The sequence below is a fragment of the Rutidosis leptorrhynchoides genome, chromosome 11 (genome assembly GCF_046630445.1).
Source record: "Rutidosis leptorrhynchoides isolate AG116_Rl617_1_P2 chromosome 11, CSIRO_AGI_Rlap_v1, whole genome shotgun sequence".
In the NCBI taxonomy this organism is placed as follows: Eukaryota; Viridiplantae; Streptophyta; class Magnoliopsida; order Asterales; family Asteraceae; genus Rutidosis; species Rutidosis leptorrhynchoides.
Genome location: NC_092343.1, coordinates 359,822,153 through 359,835,070, shown reverse-complemented (window position 1 = coordinate 359,835,070; position 12,918 = coordinate 359,822,153).

The following is a 12,918-nucleotide window of genomic DNA, read 5'->3' as shown; positions in this document are numbered from 1 at the left end:
AACTAATACATATATATATATATATATATATATATATATATATATATATATATATATATATATATATATATATATATATATATATATATATATACATATGTGTTCAATTACAACTATGAATATTAATAAATATACAAATGATATAGGTTCGTGAATCCGAGGCCAACCCTATACTTGTTCAGTGTTGTCCTATGTATTTTTACTACAAAATACAGTATGGTGAGTTTCATTTGCTCCCTTTTTAATTGCTTTTGCAATATATATTTTTGGACTTAGAATAAATGCGCTGGTTTTATAAATGCTTTAAGAAATAGAGACAAGTGATTAAAAATGATATTCTGCGGATTGATGTGCTAGGTAATTTAGTTACATGTTATAAGAGCATGTAAGCGCGAATCCTAAAGATAGATCTATCGGGCTTAACACCCCCATCCTGTAGGCTGCACTAGACATAAGAGCTAGTGGGCGGATGTTTAGTACTTCGAGGATTATTTATACACTTGCGAGTGTACGTATCCATCTTTGCGAAGATGACTTATTATATTATTGTTAAGGTTGGTTACTGAGGCCTCAACATAAGCAGAACGGTTTTATACACTTGCGAGTGTACATATATTTATAAACGGAAATCTTGTCGTCTATTAACATATTGAAATGATTGCTACGATAAACCTATGAACTCACCAACCTTTTGGTTGACACCTTTAAGCATGTTTATTCTCAGGTATGAAAGAAATCTTCCGCTGTGCATTGCTCATTTTAAAGATATTACTTGGAGTCATTCATGGCATATTTAGGTCAATACTTTGCAATGGGACCAGATGTTGATGACTTCGTCCAGATGGATTAGGTCGGGTCATTACAGTTATTATCAGAGCGGTAGTTTTAGCGAACCAGGACTTGTATTAGTGTGTCTAACTAATAGTTGTTAAGATGCATTAGTGAGTCTGGACTTCGACCGTGTCTGCATATTAAAAGTTTGGCTTATCATTTCGTGTCAAAAATTATTTGCTTGTCATCCTTAAAGTCTAGACACGTCTTACTGCCTCTATTTTATAGACAGTGTATAGATAAATTCATATCTTAGCGTATCTGTTACTGTAAACTTTGCCTAGTATATTCCGTAGATTCGTTCGTAACTTATGGGATTTTAGTATTATATATGCATATGTAAATTATGTATTGTAGGGTACTAATCTACATCCTATAATCTATTTCTTATCGAAAATCTTTCATCTGTTCGTACGAGATGAATCCCTCAACCAGTTCGAATTCCTCGGATTCCGACAGCTATTCCGATATGGAGTTTCACCTAAGCCCCGAAAGCAGTGTCACCAGAATGAATCAACCAATTCATTTGATGGGTTCGTAGCCTATTTAATCAATGGAGATGCGAAGAAGGCGATCCCTTCCACCAACCGAATTCACCTCCTGGCGAAGAACCTGAAGCACTTATCGGCGAACCAGTTCGAAACACCATCTTCACTTTCATTTCCAGAGTATCTCGCCACGACTATATCATATTTATAATTCTAAACCTTATTCATTCACTTGTTTTGACCGACAATCATCCCGGAATAATGGAAGAAGTCAACGAGTTTCGCGTTCGAGTAATCAATTTGGAAAATATGGTGCAAAACCTACCAGCTACAGCAACATCCGCATCCCACACCTCAACATTGCAATCTATACCCCAAGCATGATCTACATCCTACGTATTGTTCTACATCATTTATTTTCGTTCTACAGGACGATTATGTAATCTCTAATGTTTTAGAGATTATGTATTCTAGTTCTAACGGTAAATCAAATTAGATTAATATTATATTAACTCATTAAATCCATGATTACATCTGAAGAGAATATATATGTAAGTATATTTTCATAAAGATTGTAATTAAAAATTCTTTCGTACAAACTGTTAATGGTGAAAAATATTTTAACGGGTAGGTAATACCCGATGAATATTTAAATTTCACATTAATAAGTTACACTGTACATTCTTCGAATCTGATTCAGAAGTCATTTACTATCTTACTTATACCCACAGATATACGTATCCATTCACCACAGAATAACTATTTTTATTCAATTTCATATTTGGATTTTGATCTATCAGAATCCAATAAGTGGCATAATGAAGAAAACATTGGACAAAAATAAAATTTGTTAGAAACAAACAATTCAACTATGAGAAGAATTTTGATAAGAATTGATAGTGCTCCAAATGAACATATATTTAGGCATAATATCCTTCCAATATGTAAAGCTTTTAGTTGCAATTGTTCTATTTTTATGTAATATTCGTTTAAATAAATAAGTGCGAAGACAAAAGAAGAAAACGACGATTTGAAGACGCAAATGACCAAAAAGCTCAAATGTACAAGATATAATTCAAGTGGTTCAATTTATTGATGAGAAACGTCCAAAAATGATAAGAATACAAGCCGCAAAACGCAAAGTACAAGATATTAATAGTACGCAAGGACGTTCAAAAAACCGGAACTGGGACCTGAGCCAACTATCAATGCGCGACGCAACAGAGCTAAAATTACAAGTCAACTATGTACAAGAATATAATATACTATTTAAATAATTATATAAATTATTTATATATTATATATTATATTAAATAACGTCGACAAACTAGCAAACAAAAAAATATGTGAGCTGGATCTGACGGCCATGCGATCGCATGGGAAATAGGCATAAAACTCATGCGAGTGCATGAGCCCATGCGAGTGCATGAGATTTGCACTAAAATCTCATGCGACCGCATGAGTTACTATAGCAGGCCAACATCCTATAAAAAGGCAGTTTGCTCGAGAGTTTTAGGTACACCATATTACTTCTTTCTTCTCTGATATGTAATATATATTTATATTTATAATTTTAATTTTAATTTAAGTTTAATAATAATTGGGTTATTATAAGAAATGTTCTACGGGTTTTAAAGTCGGAACTCTCTCCGTGTAACGCTACGCGATTAATCACCGCTATAAGCTATGTTCTTCCTTTTTAAATTAATGTCTCGTAACTAAGTTATTATTATGCTTATTTGAGCCGAAGTAATCGTGATGTTGGACTAAAAATTAAGATTGGGTTATTGAATTTTGTACCATAATTAAGGTTTGGACAAAAGACCGACACTTGTGGACATTGGACTATTGACTATTAATAGATATGGGGTATTGTCTAATCGAATGACAACTCATTAGAATCTGTCGAACCTATCTTCAAATTAGTTAATCTAATAATTATTAAAATGATTATGTATGTTCTATTTAGTGACGTTTATACGTCATCTTTTACGATCATTTAATTAATTATTCGGGTTGGGTAATTGATTATTCATTCTGATCAAGTGGGTAAATTAATATTCATATCTCATTAAAATAGGGGTGGATTACATACAAGGATAATTGGTGTAATTGTTAACAAAGTAATAAAACCTTGAATTAAATGCAGTCGATAACCTGGTGTAATCATTAAACAAAGTATTAAAACCTTGTTACAGTTCGAATCCCTAATTAGTTGGAATATTTGACTTCGAGAATAAGGTTAATTTGACGAGCATTTTATAATTATGACCGATGGACTATTATAGACAAAAACCAAATAGGTATCAAATAATCCAGGACAAAGGACAATTAACCCGGGTAACAATTAATCAAAACGTCAAACATCATGATTACGGAAGTTTAAATAAGCATAATACTTTTATTTCATATTTCATCGTACCTTTATTTACTGTCATTTTAATTACTGCAATTTACTTTATCGCAATTTAAATTCTATCATTTATATTATCGTCATTTATCTTTACGCTTTATTTAAAATCTACAAACCGGTCATTAAACGGTAAAAACCCCCTTTTATAATAATATTACTATATATAATTATATATATTTTATATAATATAGTTGTTAAAAATATAGCGTTAAACTTAGCCAGCTCCCTGTGGAACGAACCGGACTTACTAAAAACTACACTACTCTACGATTAGGTACACTGCCTATAAGTGTTGTAGCAAGGTTTACGTATATCCATTCTATAAATAAATAAATAACTTGTGTAAAATTGTATCGTATTTAATAGTATTTCGTAATAAAAATATAACTATTTTGTATACACCTCACACAACATTAAGAATCCACGCTAACTGTTCCTAACTAACTGTTAATTTCTTATTACATTTATTTATCGCAATTTAATTATCGCAATTTTAATTCTCGCAATTTTATTTATCGTCATTTAATTTCTGTTATTTATTTTACGCACTTTAAATATCGGGACACGTATACAAGGTTTTGACATATCATATCGACACATCTATATATATTATTTGTAAAATTGTATCGTATTTAATAGTATTTTGTAATAAAAATATAACTATTTTGTATACACCTCACACAACATCAAGTTTTTGGCGCCGCTGCCGGGGAACCGGCGAAACGCTATATTTTTACGCTATATTTCTTATCTCTAATTTTGTAAAAATATTTTGTATTTATATAAAAACTTAAAAAAAATACTATATATATATATATATATATATATATATATATATATATATATATATATATATATATATATATATAAGTGTTAATCAAAAAGTTTTTATAATAAAAAAAATTGTATTTGTATCATTTTAGTTATAATTTGTCTTTTTATCGTTTAATCGTAATTTGTATATTTATCGTTCGTAATATTAGTTTCATAGTTATAGATTTGCCGTAGATTTTTAGCTTTTAAGACTTTGCCGTAAAATTTCTTAAGTGCTTTTTCTTTAGATTAAGATTTAGGCGCTTTAGCATTTTGCGACGCCGTTCATATATTTTAGTGCCTTTTAAGTTATTGCCGTTTTGGATATAGATTTCCTTTTAAGCTTTAATACCTTTAGGCGCAACTTTTTAGATTTAGTTTTTAAAATTTTAAGTTTCGACGTTTTTCTTTCTCGATTTTTATTTTTCGACGTTTTTCGACGCACTCTTTTTCTTTCTTATTTCTCGACGCTCTAGTTTTTAGGACATAGATTTTTATCTCTAAAATTTCAAAACGAAAAATTATTTTAAGCGGTTAAATTGATAGACAACCAAAATTTTCTGGTTCGTAGTAATAGTTGGATTTGTTAGTGGCGAGTTATGGGCTTCCGATTTAAAGGGTCCTGGCTACCTGCTGCATCTATTGGCTATTCGAAACGTGGGCAAAATCAGAAAAGTCTATTAATTTGATAACTTATATAATTTTTATCTTTTATAACTAATAGGATATTCAGTGAATGTACCGAGCAAAACGTTCACCACCTTTCATACGTTCACCACCTATAACTCGATCAAGACATCTAGCCAATATTGTCGCCGTTGATTTTTCTTTAGAATCATCATCTAGTCGAACAAATACTCCAATTCAAATTTCCGATAATCCATCTTTGGAACCCGACTTCACAACTGAGAATCCGGAGGATATTCAAGGACAATTCCAAGATCTTGAACCACTAATTATTCCTCCTGAACCACAAACCGTTAAATCAGAATCCTCCAGTGATTCGTATTCAATAAATTCAATTATGGAAGTAACTGAACCTCTAAGTATGGAAGACCGAATGAGAGCCACACGCACGGGCCAAGGTCACGCCATTCTTAAGCCAGACATTAATGCGCCAGATTATGAAATCAAAGGACAAATCCTACACATGGTAACTAATCAATGCCAATATAGTGGTACGTCAAAAGAAGATCCAAACGAACATCTTCGAACCTTTAATAGGATCTGTACTCTATTCAAAATCAGAGAAGTTGAGGATGAACAGATCTATCTCATGTTGTTTCCCTAGACTTTAAAGGGAGAAGTCAAAGATTGGTTAGAATCGTTACCTGAAGGGGCGATTGATACATGGGACGTTTTAGTTGAAAAATTTCTTAAACAATTCTTTCCGGCATCTAAAGCCGTGAGACTTCAAGGAGAAATTGTTACATTCACGTAGAAGCCAAATGAAACTCTATATGAGGCGTGGGCAAGATTTGGAAAGTTGTTGAGAGGATGTCCTCAGCACGGTTTAGATACTTATCAAATAGTACAATATTCTACCAAGGTATCGACATTGCTACACAAAAAGACATCGATATAGCAGCTGGTGGTTCCATTATGAAGAAAACCGCAACTGAAGCTCACAAAATAATTGATAATACAGCCTCCCACTCACATGAGTGGCACCAGGAAAAAGATATCTTTCGTTCATCTAAAGCGGCTAGAGCCGATTCTAGCCATGACTTTGATTCCATTTCCTCAAAAATAGATGCTTTCGAAAGACGAATGGAAAAGATGACTAAAGATATTCACGCAATACGAATCAGTTGTGAGCAATGCGGTGGACCACACTTAACGAAAGATTGTCACATCGAGCAAACGATGGAACAACGTAAGAATGTTTCCTACATGAACCAAAGGCCGGGAAATAATTATCAAAATAATTATCAACCGCCAAGGCCAAACTTCAATCGAAATCAAAACATTCTTTACAATCCAAATGGACCCAACAATAACTAGTACAACCAACAAGGTCTGAATAACCAACCAACTCAAAACAACTCTTTCAATCAACAAAGACATGGCTTGTATAAACCACCACAACAAACCGAAGAGAAAAAGCCAAATCTGGAAGAAATGATGGCAAAGCTAATGGAATCTCAAACACAATTTATTACAACTCAAACCCAAATGAATGAGAGGTTTGATCAGTCATTAAGAACTCAACAAGCTTCCATTTTGAATCTAGAAAAACACGTAGGTACTCTTGCTAGCATGATGAGTGAGAGGGAACAAGGAAAGCTACCGAGTAATACTGAAGTAAATCCTCGGAATGAGAATGTTAATATGGTGTCAACGAATTCTGAAAAACCAACACCAGAAGATGAGAAGGTTTTTGACGTGAGTAACAATGATGAAGTTACAACACCACCTCCACCACCACCCGAGTATGTAAAGCCAGTGGTGGCACCATACAGATCACCCATCCCGTTTCCAAGAAAAGGAGTTGAGTATGAGCAAGTAATAGGTAATAAAGTTTGTGATACCTCTGGAAAGAAGAAGAAGAATAAGAAAGTGCAAGAAACAAAAACCGTAAAGATAAACCCGGTGAAGACAGTTCCACCAAAACTTCCACCTAGGTTGGGTGATCCGGGTAAATTAATTGTTCCTTGTCTACTTAGTGATTGTGTCATGTATGATGCACTATCAGATTTAGGTACGAGTGTGAGTGTTATGCCTCTTTCATTATATAAGAGATTAGGAGTAGGTGAGTTAAGTCCAACGGAAATGAGTGTTCGACTCTTTGATTAAACCATTAGGCACCCAGTTAGAATTGCTGACAACCTACCCATTCAAGTGGGTAATTTAACCTTTCTAGTCGAATTCATTGTCATTGATATAGAAGAGGACCCAAACATTCCTCTAATTTTAGGTCGACCATTCTTAGCATCCACCATGGCGTTATTTGATGTAAGCGAGGGTAGAATGACACTTAGTGATGGTGAAAAATCAATCACCTTTGTAAGTCGAAAGTCTAAATCTCCACCAACCAAAACCGTTGAACCAAAAAAAATGATTGGTAAGAACCATATTGTTTTACCAACTTCAACGGTAGTGCTTAACAATAATAAAATGCCTAAATGTGGGGAAGATGAAGTAACACCTAATGATGACCCGATAACAAAGAACCGCGTTGTTGATGCGAAATTAAATGACCCCGTTATTAACAGTTTAATGAAGAAACTTATTAAACGGATTCGCGATGCGAGAACCAAGGGAAACTTTAAGTTATGTAACCGGTTAGTATCCAATCTATCGCCTAAAGAAGAGGCGAAACTATTTGAATTTGTGGATGTTACACAGGAATCCGACCAATGGCTTAAAGCAAAAGTCACAGATATGCAAGTTAATTATGGTCCAAGAGAAATTAACAATGAAGTTAACCTCAATTTCGACACCACGGTTACCTAAGTGTAGGGAGATTTAAATGTTTTAAGAAAAAAATTGATGTCTAGAGTTAGTTGTTCTGTTCTTAGGTAGTTCCGAGAATGGAATTCGATTGGTCTTTTCCGCTAGCAGACACTAAAGAACTAGTTTTCTCCCCCATTCTGAATTTTTGTTTTGTAGGTTTTGTATGAAATTAATATACATTTTTAAATTTAAGTTTTGTGTGAATTTAAAAACACAAATTACTTTATTTCATTAAGTTTAAGAAATGATTTCTAGAATTCATCGTAAGTTGAAGACTAGGTCATAGAACCGAAATTGCTTTACCCGAGGGCGGGGCGAAAAATTTTGTTATCATTATTTTTAATTTTATTGATCAAAAGTATACCAAAAAAATTAAAAAACCAAAATATATTTGCTTTTAAAACAATCGCTTTAAAAATGACAAATTTTAAATTTTGTCGAGGGATGGACTAGGTAAACATACCGAAACTACCTAAAGTAAAAGGAAACAAAATTTTTTAAAAAAAAATTTCATTTAAATTGTTTTAATAAATAAAGGTTTTATAATATATATATATATATATATATATATATATATATATATATATATATATATATATATATATTATATATGTTTGTAGTTTATCTTATATACAAAACAGGGTAAAACAGCGCACTTTCAAAGACTGGCATTAAGTTCAGCAAAAGCTACTAATTTTGACGACAAGACGCAAAATATCAAATGTGATATAAAATAATATGTTTGCAAACTCGATATTTTTAATCACTTTTCTACACTTATCACCCTCGTGAATTTATAATTATAGTATGATTTCATGCAAATGAGGGCATTGCATGATCTCAAGTGTGGGGAAGGGTTATAAATTCTCTCGGGTTTGCACTTGGTTTATTTGCCAAATTTTGTGAAATTTTAAAAATTTTCAAATAAATGAATTCAAAATCATGTTTATACATATTTATGAACGATGAAAACTAGGTGTTAATACCGAAATTATCGTTACCTCGGAAAGGACATAAATTGAGAAACACCCTAAAACGCTTGAATTCATTTAAAATGGAATAAAGGAGAATAAAAAGGCAAAGAAAGAAACTAAGTGGGGGAGAATGTACCAAGTTATTCAATTAAAAAAATATCAATCACATATTTCTGTAAAGTTATTGCAGGTGCTTTTGTTTTGGATTAAATTGACTGTTTTACCCACAATATTATAATAAAGATAAAAGAAAAGAAGGATCTACACGATGAATCAATTCCATCATTAAAAGAAAGTAAAGTCTTCCGAAAAAGACACGCGCTTCTTGATTTAGGTCAAGAAGTTGTCGTCCAGACCAGCTGTAGGTTGACGAAAAATCTTGAAAAGTCATCTCTAAAATCAGCAGGAAATCCACGGACCTCAGCATCAAACAGGGTCGCCAAGTGGTCAAATTTATCCTAATCATGAGAATGATTTATCTCGTAAAATAGGGAGGGCTCCGTGCAAATTATCTTGATAAGACTAATGAATCAGACCCCCAGAAAGGATAATCTCCTTAAAGATTAAAAATCAGCTTTTAAGCCTGATATTACTCAATCCTTGAGATTGACCTTAAAGATTGAGAATTACAAATACATGGAATTTGAGGATATCTAAACTCGAGCTTGAACGAGAAAATATTTTGATCAAAATTAAAACTGATTTGTTTTCTGAAACCCTATTTTCAATGCTTTCATTACCATTGAACGTAAAATCCTAGGAATTCACCTGGAATTCATTAGGTCACCTGAACCAAATTGGGTGTCAACCGTAAGAATGGTGGTTGCATAGAATGGTCGAAGACAGGACCTTGTGCCAGACCGAAAAACTATAGGGTGATCTTTACTATTGCTCCTACAAAGGATAATAATTGTATCCGACACGTTATAGACCATAATCAAAAGCATGTCACGGGACATTGCCTTAACAGTTGCTTGTTCAACGCTTTCCTTTACAACCGGACAGTAGTTTACCGAAAGGTAATATACGGAGCAAGTAAACTGGACGTGTTGCTTTCCTAATACAAGGTTAGCAAGTGGGTGACACAAAACCACAAGTTTTGAGCTAAAATTTTAAAATCTGAAACCCACACAACCCACAAAAATAATTTGCAAACACCGGTGAAAGGTTATTCCGAAAAACTTATCTAGGGTAAAAGCTAGATTGAATTTTCAAAAGATCAAATGTTTTCATAAAGATCCAATTTCCTTAAAGGATCTAAATTTTCATAGTCATGTGGGACTGTAAACCACATCGTTACTATAATTGTTCATACCGCCGTATCAAAATCACTTATGTATAAAGTGTGAGAATAAAAAAAAGTGATTCGAGTGAAGTGTGATTTTATTTCAAAGTTATTTATTGCTTGAGGACAAGCAACACTCAAGTGTGGAGATATTTGATAGTGCTCCAAATGAACATATATTTAGGTATAATATCCTTCCAATATGTAAAGTTTTTAGTTGCAATTGTTCTATTTTTATGTAATATTCGTTTAAATAAATAAGTGCGAAGACAAAAGAAGAAAACGACGATTTGAAGATGCAAATGACCAAAAAGCTCAAATGTACAAGATATAATTCAAGTGGTTCAATTTATTGATGAGAAACGTCCAAAAATGATAAGAATACAAGCCGCAAAACGCAAAGTACAAGATATTAAATAGTACGCAAGGACGTTCGAAAAACCGGAACCGGGACCTGAGCCAACTATCAACGCGCGACGCAACGGAGCTAAAATTACAAGTCAACTATGCACAAGAATATAATATAATATTTAAATAATTATATAAATTATTTATATATTATATATTATATTAAATAACGTCGACAAACTAGCAAACAAAAAAATATGTGAGCTGGATCTGACGGCCATGCGATCGCATGGAAAATAGGCATAAAACTCATGCGAGTGCATGAGCCCATACGAGTGCATGAGATTTGCACTAAAATCTCATGCGACCGCATGAGTTACTGTAGCAGGCCAACATCCTATAAAAAGGCAGTTTGCTCGAGAGTTTTAGGTACACCATATTACTTCTTTCTTCTCTGATATGTAATATATATTTATATTTATAATTTTAATTTTAATTTAAGTTTAATAATAATTGGGTTATTGTAAGAAATGTTTTATGGGTTTTAAAGTCGGAACTCTGTCCGTGTAACGCTACGCGATTAATCACCACTGTAAGCTATGTTCTTCCTTTTTAAATTAATGTCTCGTAACTAAGTTATTATTATGCTTATTTGAGCCGAAGTAATCGTGATATTGGACTAAAAATTAAGATTGGGTTATTGAATTTTGTACCATAATTAAGGTTTGGACAAAAGACCGACACTTGTGGACATTGGACTATTGACTATTAATAGATAGGGGGTATTGTTTAATCGAATGACAACTCATTAGAATCTGTCGAACCTATCTTCAAATTAGTTAATCTAATAATTATTAAAATGATTATGTATGTTCTATTTAGTGACATTTATACGACATATTTTACGATCATTTAATTAATTGTTCGGGTTGGGTAATTGATTATTCATTATGATCAAGTGGGTAAATTAATATTCATATCTCATTAAAACAGGGGTGGATTACATACAAGGATAATTGGTGTAATTGTTAATAAAGTAATAAAACCTTGGATTACACGCAGTCGATAACCTGGTGTAATCATTAAACAAAGTATTAAAACCTTGTTACAGTTCGAATCCCTAATTAGTTGGAATATTTGACTTCGGAAATAAGGTTAATTTGACGAGCATTTTATAATTATGACCGATGGACTATTATGGACAAAAACCAAATAGGTATCAAATAATCCAGGACAAAGGATAATTAACCAGGGTAACAATTAATCAAAACGTCAAACATCATGATTACGGAAGTTTAAATAAGCATAATACTTTTATTTCATATTTCATCGCACCTTTATTTACTGTCATTTTAATTACTGCAATTTACTTTATCGCAATTTAAATTCTATCATTTATATTATCGTCATTTATCTTTACGCTTTATTTAAAATTGACAAACCAGTCATTAAACGGTAAAAACCCCCTTTTATAATAATATTACTATATATAATTATATATATTTTATATAATATAGTTGTTAAAAATATAGCGTTAAACTTAGCCAGCTCCCTGTGGAACGAACCGGACTTACTAAAAACTACACTACTCTACGATTAGGTACACTGCCTATAAGTGTTGTAGCAAGGTTTACGTATATTCATTCTATAAATAAATAAATAACTTGTGTAAAATTGTATCGTATTTAATAGTATTTCGTAATAAAAATATAACTATTTTGTATACACCTCACACAACATCAAGAATCCACGCTAACTGTTCCTAACTAACTGTTAATTCCTTATTACATTTATTTATCGCAATTTAATTATCGCAATTTTAATTCTCGCAATTTTATTTATCGTCATTTAATTTCTGTTATTTATTTTACGCACTTTAAATATCGGGACACGTATACAAGGTTTTGACATATCATATCGACACATCTATATATATTATTTGGAATAACCATAGACACTCTATATGCAGTAATGCTAGAGTTAGCTATACAGGGTTGAGGTTGATTCTACAATAATATATATATAGCTTGAGTTGTGATCGAGTCTGAGACATGTACACGGGTCACGATACGTATTAATTAATTCGAATATTATATATTAAACTATATATGAATGATTGGACTGTTAACTGTGGACTATCGACTGTGGACGAATAATATTGGACAATTAAAATGAATTAAAATACTGATTATAACATATGAAACTAAATAATTCTTCGAGTTTGCCACTTGATTTCATCTTAAACCTCATTTGTATCTTGACGATTACAATCCGCGTTCAAACCTTTCATAATTCTTGAAAACACCTCAA